The following is a 14731-nucleotide window of genomic DNA, read 5'->3' as shown; positions in this document are numbered from 1 at the left end:
TCTGTTGATGGCATCGGAAAGCAGGATTATCAGAGTAATAGGGACAACTATCCTTCATATTTATCACCAGGTTTATGGTCATTTTATCTTATTTTGCAAAAAAAAGTGATAGAAAACTAAAGAACAAGTCATCCTTCTTTCCTTTATTGCCCCACTTTTCATTTGTCAGCTTTATTTGTGGATCATAAATCTGTCCTCAAACAAAGGATCCGTTTTGACAACATTACACTTGGATTTTACAATCAAGACACACTTCCATGCAAGAAGGGAAATGATAGGAAAAGCGTCATGCCAGTTTTGTACATCTCCAAGCAGAGAAGGACGCGGAGAAGTTAACTCACTTACCTGCCTTTCATGTTTCTCCGCAGTGGCGAGACTTTAATCATTTAAAAGAAAAGGCCTGAGGAGCGACAGCAGCACTTCTTTTATACAGAATTGCGACTAATTAAATCTGGGAAGGTTCATCTGCACTTTATGTACTGTTGTGTTTTATGAGGTGCTTTGTCTTTCCTCGCATTTGGCAGAAGGCTCTGAAGGAGGCTGAGATTCTACAGTGTTGTAAGACATAGGTGAAAAAGGCAGGGATCAACCAACCCAATACTTTTTTAAATACTCTTCTCTTCACCTTAGTGCCTGTAATAAGTTCCTTGGAGGCAGAAGTCCCTTCAGCAAAATCCCTTTATTTACAAGTCTGACAACAGCATACAAAGTGCTTTCAGTTAGCAGTCCATACGCGGAGTCCCAGAGGAACTGACACTCCTGGTTAAATACAGGGCAAGGGGCTCCCTGACTGGCCCATCAATTCCTTAATCAGGGAGTTCATACTCTAACAAGCCACCCCCAATTGCCTGATTAAAGTCGTTACAGTGCCTGCCAAGATTTTGGGACAATTTGGCTCCCACTCAGTTATTTATCCCTCACCATATTGCTCCACGCACCACCCCCATTCCCCTGATGGTACTTCTCACGGTGAGCCACTGGGAAGGAGGACATAACATCAAATAAAATAAGCTATAATTCTTCACCAGAGGGCATTGGATGATTCCTTGAATAGGAACAATGTGGAGGGGTATGAGGAAATGGTCAGGGAATGGCACTAAGTCATGATCTTCATTTGGAGAGTGAGGACAGGCACAATGGGCCAAATGGCCTCCGTTTGCGCCATAACAATTCTGTCAATCTGTAATTCTATGATCTAATTTAATAATAAATAATAGAACTAAAAACACTGAACAGTACACCACAGGAATAGGCCCTTCGGCCCACCAAGCCTGCACCGACACCTGACATCTTTCTAAACTAAAGACCTTTTTGCCTCTATGCAGTCCATATCCCTCTATTTCCTGCTTGTTCATGTGTCTGTCAAGATACCTCTTAAACATTGCTATTGTATCTGCTTCCACCACCTCCTCTGGCAGTGCATTTCTGGCACTTACCACCCTCTGTGTAAAAAACTTGCCTCTGACATCTCCCTTAATCTTTCCCTTCTTTACCTTAAACTATGTCTCCTAACAATTGACATTTCTACCCAGGGAAGAAGACTCTGACTATCCATTCTATCCATGCCTCCCATAATTTTATAAACTTCTGTCAGGTCCCCCCTCAGCCTCCAACATTCAAGAGAAAACAAACTAAGTTTGTCCAAATGAAATGAATCAAAGTTGGTCAAAAGAGAATTAATATTATTTGCATTGTTTTCAAAAAGGATAGCCTTCTTTCAGGAAACATCATGTATGGCTTTGCTGAATACTGCATGCAGAGTTTATGGGATCACAAGAACCTGAAAATATGACATGTTCGCATTCGAAGGGTAGATTTCCAATGAATTGCCTATAACTGTCACTGGGCATCATACCATCATTGCCCCTGCAACACAAAGCAGCTATTAAATCAGCTCTGTCGTTTTGATGTGGGCTATACCTAACGATAGAGTCAACGGCAATGTGAAGTGTTCAAGATAATGACCGTTGTAACAGGAGCTTCCACTAGGTTAAGCTGATCTTTTCTCAGTCCAATTCACATCAGCAAAACCAGCACACGAGATCATGGAGTTTCAAGTGTATATTATATCTGATGCAAATTGAATTTCCAAGACTTATTGAATGAGTTTAAGGATGTGATTGCACTGGAGGGGGTGCAGAGGAGATTCACGGGGATGCTGCCTGGGATAGAATATTTAAGTTATGAAGAGAGGCTTGGGTTGTTTTTGTTGGAGCAGAGAAGGCTGAGAGGTGACCTGATTGAGGTATACAGGATTATGAGGGGCACAGAGTGAATATGGAGCAGCTGCTGCCCTTAGTTGAAGAGTCAGTCATGAGTTGAAGAGTCAGTCATGAGTTGAAGAGTCAGTCATAGGTTCAAGGTGAGCCGCAGGAGGTTTTGGGGGATGTGAGGAAAACTTTTTTTACCCAGAAGGTGGTCAGGGTCTGGAATGCACTGCCTGGGAGAGTGGTAGAGGTGGATTGGCTCACATCTTCTAAAAAGTATCTGGATGGTCACTTGGCACATCATAACATTCAAGATTATGGGCCTCTTCTGCACTGTATGATTTTATGATTCTCATTTAAAAGTCGTGCTCTGGCAGCTGTCCCAGCACACAAAATTGGTTACATCTCGAATTCAAATTAATTACAACTGAGAATTCCTATTAATTGCACCTGTGTGTGGGCCTTCAAAGAGGCTTTTTGAATTATGTTGTGAATATAGGCACAGAGATGCTAATGGACACCTTATAAAAGCTTTTATCGAGTCAGGACCTGTCTATTGTGCACCAATGTAATGAGTAAATGGTTTTGTATAGTTTTTTTCAATCACTATTTAAAATTGGATTACACACAGATGGTGGACTACACATTCTGATTGAAAATGCTAATTTTGTGATAAGCCCATTTGTAACCAAACTGCATTAAGCTGCAACTCTTAAATCTTCCTAACCCACAGACCACAATCAGTAAGGATAGGCAAAAACGTCTCCTCCACAATCATCCTCAATACCGGTGCCCCTCAAGGCTGTGTCCTCAGCACCCTACTATACTCCTTATACACATATGACTGTGAGGCCAAATTCCCCTCCAACTCAATTTTCAAGTTTGCTGATGCCGCCACTGTAGTGGGTCAGATCTGAAACAATGACGAGACAGAGTACAGGAATGAAAGAGAATCTGGTGAACTGGGGTGGGGACAATAATCTCCCCCTCAATGTCAACAAAACAAAGGAGATTGTCATTGACTTCAAGAAGCATAGAGGAGAACATGTCCCTGTCTACATCAACGGGGACGAAGTAGAAAGGGTCAAGTGCTTCATGTTTTTAGGTGTCTAGATCACCAACAACCTGTCCTGGTTCCCCCCATGCAGACACTATAGTTAAGAAAGCCCACCAATGCCTCTACTTTCTCAGACGATTAAGAAAATTTGGCACGTCAGCTATGACTCTCACCAACTTTTACTGATGCATAAGGTTAACTCACGGGATCTAGGGTGAGGTGTCTAAATGGATACAAAATTGGCTTCTTGACAGGAGCCAGAGGGTAGTTGTAGAGGGTTGTTTTTCAAATTGGAGGCCTGTGACCAGCAGTGTGCCTCAGGGATCAGTGCTGGGTCCACTGTTATTTGTTATTTATATTAATGGTTTGGATGAGAATAAAGGAGGCATGGTTAGTAAGTTTGCAGATGACACCAAGATTGGTGGCATAGTGGACAGTGAAGAAAGTTATCTCCAACTGCAGTGGGATCTTGATCAATTGGGCCAGTGGGCTGACGAATGGCAGATGGAGCTTAATTTAGATAAATGCGAGGTGATGCATTTTGGTAGGTTGAATCAGGGCAGGACTTACTCAGTTAATGGTAGGGCATTGGGACGAGTTACAGAACAAAGAGTTCTAGGGGTACATGTTCATAGCTCCTTGAAAGTGGAGTCACAGGTGGACAGAGTGGTGAAGAAGGCATTCATCATGCTTGGTTTCATCGGTCAGAGCATTGAATACAGGAGTTGGGATGTCTTGTTGAAGTTGTACAAGACATTGGTAAGGCCACACTTGGAATACTGTGTACAGTACTGATCACCCTATTATAGAAAGGATATTATTAAACTAGAAAGAGTGCAGAAAAGGTTTACTAGGATGCTACCGGGACTTGATGGTTTGAGTTATAAGAAGAGGCTGGATAGACTAGGACTTTTTTCTCTGGAGCATAGAAAGCTGAGGGGTGATCTTATAAAGGTCTATAAAATAATGAGGGGCATAGATCAGCTCAATAGTCAATATCTTTTCCCAAAGGTAGGGGAGTCTAAAACTAGAGGGCATAAGTTTAAGGAAGAGATACAAAATTGTCCAGAGGGGCATTTCTTTCACACAGAGGGTGGTGAGTGTCTGGAACAAGCTGCCAGAGGTAGTCGTAGAGTTAGGTACAGTTTTGTCTTTTAAAAAGCATTTAGACAGTTACATGGCTAAGATGGGTATAGAGGGACATGGGCCAAATGCAGGCAATTGGGATTAGCTTAGGGGTTTAAAAAAAAGGGTGGCATGGACAGGTTGGGCCGAGGGGCCTGTTTCCATGCTGTAAACCACTCTGACTCTGTGACTCTATGCACCACAGAAAGCATTCTTTCTGGTTGTATCACAGCTTGGTATGTTTCCTGCTCTGCCCAAGACCGCAAGAAACTCCAAAAGGTCGTGAATGTAGCCCAATCCAGCACGCAATCCAGCCTCCCATACATTGACTCTGTCTACACTTCCCGCTGCCTCAGCAAAGCAGCCAGCATAATTAAGGACCTGACGTACCCCGGACATTCTCTCTTCCACCTTCTCCCGTCGGGAAAAAGATACAAAAGTTTGAGGTCACGTACCAACCGACTCAAGAACAGCTTCTTCCCTGCTGCTGTCAGACTTTTGAATGGACCTACTTTGCATTAAGTTGATCTACACCCCAGCTATGACTGTAACACGACATTCTGCACTCTCTCGTTTCCTTTTCTATGAACGGTATGCTTTGTCTGTATGGCGCACAAGAAACAATAGTTTTCACTGTATACTAATCTATGTGACAATAATAAATCAAATTAAATCAAAATCCACTGTATCAAGGACTAATGTTTTTAAAACAAAATTATTTTCATAGAAATAAGTTCCATAATGCTGATTGCACAGGTATGTGGAAGGTTTTCTGTTCAGCAATATGTAAATGCTTTTGAGCAGAAACATAAGCAACCAAAAATTTCTGAAACTAGTGCAATTTTTCAGCATAATTTGTGCTTAGATTATCAATTGCACCCAAAGCAGAAATTCTTGGCCCTCATATTTAACTTGCTTGAATCCAATTCTGTACTGATTCATCTCAATGTCTGTAAACTCTGTGACTGTGCGGAATCTGCACATTCTCCCCGTGTCCGCATAGGTTTCCTCCGGGTGCTCCGATTTCCTCCCAAAGTGCAAGGGTGTGCAGGTTAGGTGGATTGGCCATGCTAAATTGCCCCTTAGTGTCTCAAGATGTGTAGGTCAGGGGGATCAGTGGGGTTAACCCCTGGAGTTAAGGGAATAGGGCCTGTATAATATGTTCTTTTGGAGAGTCGGTGCAGTCTTGATGGGCCGAATGGCCTCTTTCTGCACTGTAGGGATTCTATGAACTCTTGAAGGACTGAATGCACCATTCTGTTTTCAAAATATTCCATCATGGAACATTTTAGATGAGGAAAAAGTGTAGAAATTATTAACATGTGTCTTGAACTCAAGATTTGAGCCTCTGTTAAGATTGAATAATAGAATCCCTACAGTGCAGAAAGAGGCCATTCGGCCCATCGAGTCTGCACCGACAACAATCCCACCCAGGCCCTATCCGCGTAACCCCACGTATTTACCCCGCTAGTCCCCCTGACATTAAGGGGCAAGTTAGCATGCCCAATCAACCTAACCTGCACATCTTTGGAGTGTGGGAGGAAACTGGAGCCCCCGCAGGAGACCCATGGAGACATGGAGAGAACGTGCAGACTCCAAACAGACAGTGACCTGGGGCCGGAATCAAACCCAGGTCTCTGGTGCTGTGAGGCAGCAGTGCTAACCACTGTGCCACTGTGCCGTGGATGTTCAATTCTGGGACTCAAGATCAGTTAGATTGCTATCCAAATAATCTCAGTCTCAATGCCAACAATAAATGCAGTTAATATAGTCAGTATTCATCTTATATTTTCTAGGGTGCAACATAAGATGCTTACACTAGCTCATTTTACCGACCTGAACCTATTTAAGGAGATATCACCTGAACAAAATGCATAATGTTTGAAAAATATTGAACCTGAGCTTTTGTTTGGTATGTCTGCTCTGCCTCAAGGCAGAGCTCGTTGTCTTGCTTTGGCTAATGAACTGTTTTCTTAGCAGTTTCTTTGTCTGCGATGGTTTGCCATTGCATTCCGCCCTCGGGGGCAGAGCGAGGAGGCACGTTTCAAGTCTACTCAGCCGGAACAGGAACTGAACCCATGCCACACTCCATCCATCTCGCCAGCTGAGTTAACTGACCTCCCAACATTAAGTTTACCAGAGATCAAAAAATAAACAGCAGCACCGAATTCTATTTCTAAAGTTATTTCTATTTTCCTAACTCGAAGCATGTAGAGACAACAGTTGGGCTCCCATTATAAAGAGCATAATAACCTGGCTTCCAAGTAACTTGTAGTTTCTTGGCCAAACAATCAATAGCAGTCATATTGGTCTCTGTGAAAAGCATTACACATTCCTTGTTGCAGCATTGGCTATAACACTGGATCAATACCAATTCTTTTAAATGCATTTGGCTTTGTCCCTTCTTGAAATAGGTTGATGATGGCATTTAGGTTATGACTATCATGGACTGTTCTACGATCATCAGTTCTTGCGTCTTGTAACTGTTAGTTTATCACCATCAGGAATGAGAACCAACTGGGAATTCAATTATTTAATCTAATAAACTGTTAGTTTAATCCAAGGTAGGAAAGGTGAACAGAAGTCTTGGGATTATCACATTTAAACTTGAAAATTATAAAGATACATGCCTGGTTATTGGCATCATTAAATAGTAAAAGAAAGTGTTACCATATATCACAGCATCAATACCAACAGGGCTGGCCAGGTTGAAGGGTGGCACGGTGGCACAGTGGTTAACACTACTGCCTCACAGCACCAAGGAGTCGGGTTCGATTCCTGGCTTGGGTCACTGTCTGTGTGGAGTCTGCATGTTCTCCCTGTGTCTGCGTGGGTTTCTTCTGGATGCTCTGGTTTCCTCCCACAGTCCGAAAGACGTGCTGGTTAGGTTCATTGGCTGTGCTAGATTCTCCCTCAGTGTACCCGAACAGGCGCTGGAGTGTGGCGACTAGGGGATTTTCACAGTAACTTCATTGCAGTATTAATGTAAGCCTACTTGTGACAAATAAACTTTAAGGTTGTCCCATGTAGAAATTACTGATTAAAAAGAGACAGAGAGATGCAGAGCTGTATTGTGTTGAAGCTCATGGCAGGAGGATGTCGAGGAATCTGAGAAGTGGTCACCTAAGCTCAATATTATGCATCTCAACCCATTGACATCAAAGGGAGGTTAGCAGCTGTCTTGTATTCCAGCAAACTATGATACACCGTGGCATGTACTCGGATACACCATGGCATGTGCAGTTCGAAGATTCGGAAGACAAAGGTTCAACTCCTATTCCTGGACGTAATCACACAGGTCTAGAGCTCCCACCATCTCAAATCACTTTCCAATGGGTCTTAGAATGCACAGATATAAATATATGTGGGGACTAACTTTACCTCACTGCAAATCTCCTCTCTTTCCTGAGCTACAAAATCTGCTCTCATGAAATATATGAGAGCGGATGTAAGTAGGTAAAATTAAGATAAGAGGCAGACAGAGAAAGAAACGGTCTACCCAATGGACATTTATGATGAAACTCATTTTAAAAATTCTTTTTAAATCCAATTCAATCCAATCAAGTCCAACTCAGAGTCTCAACAAGTTGAGACATTCCTGATCCAAGCTGACAAGGCAGGGCTCTCACCTCTTGTCTTGGGCTTGATCTACATGATCCAAGCTGATTGGAGTAGGCATTGCACCTCCTCCAAGGCTTGATCTCATTTGCATCTTAGCCAAAAGGCCGAGATGCCGCTTTTAAAAATTGCTTCAAATGAAGCTAAAATGTAACCTAATGACTTCAACCAAGCACAGCATGTCGATACTACACTTGATCTTAGCCAAAAGGCCGAGAAGCTAACTCATATTGTGTAAACCTATTACATTTGCACTTTCTCATTGTTTTGACTATGGAATTAAAAACTCAAGTAGGAAGCAGGTGGACAAACCTCTTTTAATTCATTCTCTGAGAACAAGTCAATCATTCAGGTTTATAGATTCTAACTTCTCTGGAATGGAGTGAGAAGGAAGATTGTTTTGTCATGAAGGTGCACATTTTCACCTTATTTAATTTGAAAAGTAACCAGTCGATTCTACGGCTAGTTCTAAAACATCATACACAGGATTACAAGTGGACTCCTCCAACATGAGAGCTCTTTGGCAGCCATTTTGAAAATACCACTAAGGTTCAGCAAGTTGCCTGCAGTTCCAAAGATGAAACATTTTCACTATCGGTCACGGTGGCTGTGAAAGATTTTAGCACCGTGTTGGGAGGTTTTTAAAAAAAATCACACATTTTAATCTGGTTCAGTTCCACAGATTAAGCAGAAATATTCAAACTTTTGATTGAAAATCGGTTCTGTTTTTAAATTTTGAATTTTCCCCCAGTCAAATTTCCTAATATCTTCTGTTGGAAATAAATGTGCTTCTCGTTGTTCAACAGGGAACACTGTGCCATTGATACGCTTAGCACTGTGAAATTAATTTGGTGTGATATTACCTGCGAATGCCTCATTAGAAAATGCCATTCCTACCACAAGGTCAAAGGGGTGGCACGGTGGCACAGTGGTTAGCACTGCTGCCTCACAATGCCAGGGACACGGGTTTGATTCCCAGCTTGGGTTACTGTCTGTGCGGAGTCTGCACGTTCTCCCCGTATTTCCTCCGGGTGCTCCGGTTTCCTCCCACAGTCCAAAGATGTACAGGTTAGGTGGATTGGCCGTGCTAAATTCTCCCTCAGTGTACACGAACAGGCGCCGGAGTGTGTCAACTAGGGGTTTTTCACAGTAACTTCATTGCAGCATTAATGCAAGCGTATTTGTGACTAATAAATAAACTTTTCTTTAAATTTTTTTCTAAGGTCGCCGTGTGATGACCCCCAAAGGAACTTCTTGTGGGTAAATAAAGAGTAGCTTTATTTTGTTTGCTCCCAGTCCCTGTTGCTTTGTTCATAGCTCAGGAAGTTACGATCAGTCGAAACCTTGAACACATTTACAACACATCTTTTCACGTGGGGTGAAAAGTCAAGGACAGGATATTTTGAAACAAGAAATTTTGTATTGGAGCGCGAAACAGGGGTTCAAAGGTACCAATGTTTCCAAAAGCAATGGTGTGAATACAGGTTTGCCAGTCACATTTTTCAGAACATTATTTCACTGTCTGAACTACAATTCTCCCCTGTCCGGGTAGAAAAAGGTCCAAAGAGAAGGTTCCAAAAGCTTGACCGAATGTGAAATCAATTTTACTGCTGGTATATTATCAAATTCAGTTAATAGACAACCAATGACCTTCATCAGCCCCGATCCATGCCCTGTGGAGCAACCTGTCTTAAGAACTGTGAAATATTGACCATCTCACCATTGTTACAGCTAGAGAACATGGATCCAATCAGCTGAACACCAAACAGAACAGTGGTCAGCCACGAGGAATTGCGCAGCTCAGCTTTTACTCAACAGCAGAGAACTGCCAAGTACAAGAAACCCACAGAACATGCAAAAGGTAGTATCACGGTGGTTAGTACTACTGTCTCACAGCACCAGGGACCCGGGTTCGATTCCTGGCTGGGTTACCGTTTGTGTGGAGTCTGCACGTTCTCCCTGTGTCTGCGTGGGTTTCCTCCGGGTGCTCCGGTTTCCTCCCACAGTCCGAAAGACGTGCTGGTTAGGGTGCATTGGCCATGCTAAATTCTCCTTCAGTGTAACCCGAACAGGCGCCGGAGTGTGGCGACGAGGAGATTTTCACAGTAACTTCATTGCAGTGTTAATGTAAGCCTACTTGTGACACTAATAAATAAACTTTAAAGATGCACCAAATGACAAAGAAGGCTGAGGAGGTGATTTGATGGAGCTGTACAAAATTATAAGGGGAGGAGACAGAGTGGACAAGATAAAATTGTTTCCCTTTATGGAGAATCTAGAACCAGGCTCACTGTCTGTGTGGAGTTTGCACATTCTCCCCGTGTCTGCGTGGGTTTCCTCCGGGTGCTCCAGTTTCCTCCCTCACTCCAAAGATGTGCAGGGTTAGGTTTATTGGACATGCTAAAATTGCCCTTTCGTGTCAGGGGAATTAGCAGGGTAAATGTATGCGGTTACAGGGATAGGACCTGGATGGAATTTTTGTTGTTGCAGCTCAATGGGCCGAATGGCCACCTTCTGCTCTGTTGGGATTCTATTATAAGCGATGCTCCTAACATCTTTGACATTGAAGGATGAGGGAGAGGGCGATTAGGGGGTGATTAGGCAAGATTCCTATTCCGGATCACAATCCAGCCACAACTAAAATGAATAATTGACACTTGGACGAGGTAGCAAGAGGTAATGGAGGACATCAGTGCATTCAATAGCAAGAAAATAAATACTATATAACTCCATGAGTCAGCCCAGGACTTACAATGTGAGTTACTCGACTGAAGGTCAACAAGGTGACACCTCCTTCTAATATTTTTTTTATTCATTCATGGGACATGGGCGTCGCTGGCTGACCAGCATTTATTGCCCATCCCTAGTTGCCCTTGACGCTTTTCAACATCACAATTTAATTCTTCAGATTTTCAAAGCAGGCCACTTCCAAAATGTCTAAAGTAAAATTAACAGCCATCTATAGTTGTTTACATGATTTCATGCTTCCAACTTGTTGCTCTGAGAATTCACAATTAAATCACCATAGTGAAATTATCCATTACCATTCATTATTTACAAACTAATTCCGTTAAAGTCTGAAAAAGCATTTAAAAATTCTGCTAATTTTGACTCGTCAACTATAATCAGATTTGATATGCTGCTTAGTGCCTCGTGAAAATCACCGCTATCTTCATGCCAAAAGTATTTTTCAATGAAGTAAAATTGGCTTCAGTGTCTCTGTTTCCATATTCAACAATTACTTTCGTAACCCTGCATTTTCATTAAAAATTAGAAACACACTAGAGATAAACAAGGCTTTTGGCTGGATGGAAACCACGAGAAACTCGTAACTGAGACACCAGTCTCAGTGTTTGGAGTGGGCAGTTGTGTTTAAAGTACCAAGATTTAGCAAATCAGTGCCAATTTTTAGCCACTGTAATAGTGGTGATTCAGGCCATAGGTGAGGCTCCTACTAAAAGCTGGGAGAGTGTAGTTAACACGGAGAAGTCCGGGCCTAATCTCCCTATCACCACAGGGGAGCTCCGTATTGTCTTCTGCCTGGCAGCAGCAACAACATGGCGGGAAGAACCAACAGGCCTGCAAACGTCACAGGCAACGCTCTTGTTTTTCAGCATCTTCTAAGCTTGAAGGGGGCAGGAGCATTTCCCCCTCGGCCTCATTAGGAAGCTTTCAGCCTCCCAGTTCCTGATTGAGTCAAACCACTTATTCCTCCCTGGCTAACTCCAATTTCTCACTCCTCCTCCTCCTGATCTTGACCCTGTCCTCTCACAGCTTCCTGACTCTCACCTTGACTTTGACCTCCACTCTCCTGATCTTGGTCTCAATTTTTTATGCCTCCCCCCACCCTTCTCCCCCCTCCTCCCCCGCCCCACTCCCCAACACTACTAACAGTCAGTCATCATTCACACAGGTCTCTGGCTACAGTTTCCTGATACTAAATACTGCTGCCGCCAGTGGGCCAGGCAGGTGGGCCAGGCAGGTGCTCAGAACATTGTCACACAATGTTCTGAATATACATACAGTCCCTATAACCCAACAGGCTAAATGTGGTCAGACAACACCCCACTTTGAAACCCAGTGGCAGATGCCATTCAATCGATCCTCCATAGATTTCTTCTCAAATTCCCCCCAGATGATTGTCACACGAGTGTTTCTGAACTCCACTGTCAAAAAGACATGCTTTAAAATCTCTTTCAAACAATGCTTTCCCTCAGCTGTTTTCATCCAGGATCCGTCTCCACGTTTTCCAACTCTCCTTTCGTTATTCCTTTGTTCAGAACTACCACCGGCACCCAAACCTCCAAACTCTCAGGTATTCAGTCCTTAACAGAATACAATTGTTTCAAAGGATGGAAATAAGGACACCAAACCTCACGATTGTTTCAGATATGTGGCTTTTCTCTAGTGAACCTCATCAGCTCTGCTCTTTCCAGGTCTGAATTTAACTTCAACAAACAGAATCCTGCTCCAATTGCAGTTCCTCTTTGTTCCATTTTCTTAACTCTTCCTGGAAACTGCTCTTCATTCGCTAGTTTCTAGAACGAACTATTCTTGAGTTTCTGAGACTTGCGTTCTTGCCCATTACTCCATTGTAAGGCTTTCCTGCTTGTGGTAGGGCTCTGAGGGATGTTCACTCTCTAGATTCCTAGTCTGTATCCAGTTAAATGCACTCAGAAATGTTTTTTCCTTCAAGATGGACCCTGGTTGCTAAGCATTATCTCACTCTTTTGCCAAGATATTGGGGGCGATTCTCCCAAATTGGGACTAAGTGCCCACACCAGCGGGAAACCCTCCAGGATTCTCCCAACTGATTTATTCACAGCGGGCATTGGCCAGCCGTACTGTTCCGGACCAGGGCGCCATTTTTAAAAGGTGGGCCAGTCTCCACATTCGTTTACCAGCCCCCCCTCCCCTCAAAAATGAAATGGTGCCCCCCCCGCCCCCCCACTGATCAGGGGAACACCACCAACTCCACCTCAAAGAGTGACATTCTCCCCATCCACAAGAAATAGGTGACTCCACTCACACACCATACAGGTATGAAGGTGACCTAACCCTCCTCACTCAGCTCACCTCTCCCTCAGCCCCCCCACTCAGGCCCCCTTACCCTTCAGATCTCCCACCCAGCCCACACTTCCCCCTTAGTCCCCCACTCATCTCCACTTCCCCCTCAGACCTCTACTCAGCCTCCCTTTAGGCCAAGTACCTTGACAGTGCCAACAGTGCGCTGCCCCCTGGCACTGATACCCTGGCCTGGTGCCTTGGGACCCAAGGTAGGTCTAGTGGCCATTTGCCTTTCTGCTGCTCCCATGTTCCTGAAATCCCCCCTAAACCTCCAGCCCCTCACTTTGAACCTATGTCTCCTTGTGACTGACCTTTCAACTAAGGGGAACAGTTGCTCCTTATCCACTGTGTCCATATACCTCATAATCTTGTACACCTCAATCAGGTCACCCCTCAGTCTTCTCTGCTCCCATGAAAACAACCCAAGCTTATTCAACCTCTCTTCATAACTTAGATGTTCCATCCCAGGCAGCATCCTGGTGAATCCCCTCTGCGACCCCTCCAGTGCAATCACATCCTTCCTGTAATGTGGCGACCAGAACTGCACACAATACTCTGGCTGTGGCCTCACCAACTTTAAAAGCAAGTATTTCCTTTCTTTTTATTACACCAATGTTTTGAGGAAAGAACTTGCATTGATAAAGCACTTCACCATGACATTTCAAAAGTGCTGTACGGCAAGTGAGTTATGTTTTAAACCTCAGACATTGTTACCAGAATCAACCTGACTGTTAATTTGCACAGGGCAGGTACTTGAATGCAGTAAGTGACTTTAAAAACACTGAACAACACTGCTGAGTATGGTGTGTGTCTTGAGTCCTTTAAAGATGCAGACTAAGAGTTTTCTGATTCTATGTTTGTCAGCATACAATTTTCTGCCCATTAGAGTGAATTTGGAAAAGTGCTTGGCGAACTGCCTTTTCTGGAAAATGTGAACAGCCATTCAGGTCTTGAGAACACTACACCATTGCTCTCTTCCAGTCAGTGATGTGAATTGCCAGTCAAAGGACAATCTCTGGCAACACATGGCATGCAGAGGAATTCTCTCCCACTACCTGCTCTCCATGCAGTGTCAGATCCTGCTCACTGAAACTGTCAGGCCGGGATTTTCCGGCCATGCTCGTCCCAAAGCCAGAAAATCCCGCCCAAGGTCAACGAAGCTTTGTACGGTCCATGTCCCGCCCGCTACTGTTCCCATGGCGGGTGGGATGTGAAAATTCCACACTCAGTCTCCAACAGGGCAGTACACAATGAACAGTTTTCCCAGTGACTGAAAACTCATACTCGGGGCTTGGGTGATGCTCCCAGCAAGATCTCGACAGAAATTAGATTACCCATAGCAGAAGATTCAAACTGAAATTATGGGAAGATATATTGGCAGATATTTCCATATATTTAGTGTAATTTGCAATGAATAAGATTTGAGAGTAGATAAAGCCAAAGCATCTCCATTGGCAGAAGGATCAAGAATCAGAGGGCACCAACATAAGACAAGTGGCAAAAGAAGCAACAGGGAAAAGGTGAAAGCTCCTTTGTTAAGTAGCGAGTGGTAAGGATATTGAATTGATGGAAACAGATTGAATCATGGCTTTCAAAAGGGAATTGGATAAGAATCTGAATAGAAAGAAATTATAGCGGTCCGGGAAAAGGGCTGATT

The 14731-nt window shown here is 43.6% G+C and overlaps 1 non-coding gene across 1 annotated transcript; it reads right to left on the bottom strand.

Annotated features, from left to right (window-relative positions):
• Positions 1–8032: 8032 nt before the first annotated feature.
• LOC144507409 (U2 spliceosomal RNA) lies at positions 8033–8231 on the bottom strand. Its single transcript, XR_013500096.1, has one exon. It is a non-coding gene; the product is annotated as a U2 spliceosomal RNA (small nuclear RNA).
• Between the last annotated feature and the right edge of the window lie 6500 nt (positions 8232–14731).

This window comes from Mustelus asterias, chromosome 18 (genome assembly GCF_964213995.1).
Source record: "Mustelus asterias chromosome 18, sMusAst1.hap1.1, whole genome shotgun sequence".
Classification (NCBI taxonomy): domain Eukaryota; kingdom Metazoa; phylum Chordata; class Chondrichthyes; order Carcharhiniformes; family Triakidae; genus Mustelus; species Mustelus asterias.
The sequence above is the reverse complement of the archived record's forward strand: the minus strand, read 5'-3'. Positions and strand labels throughout refer to the sequence as shown.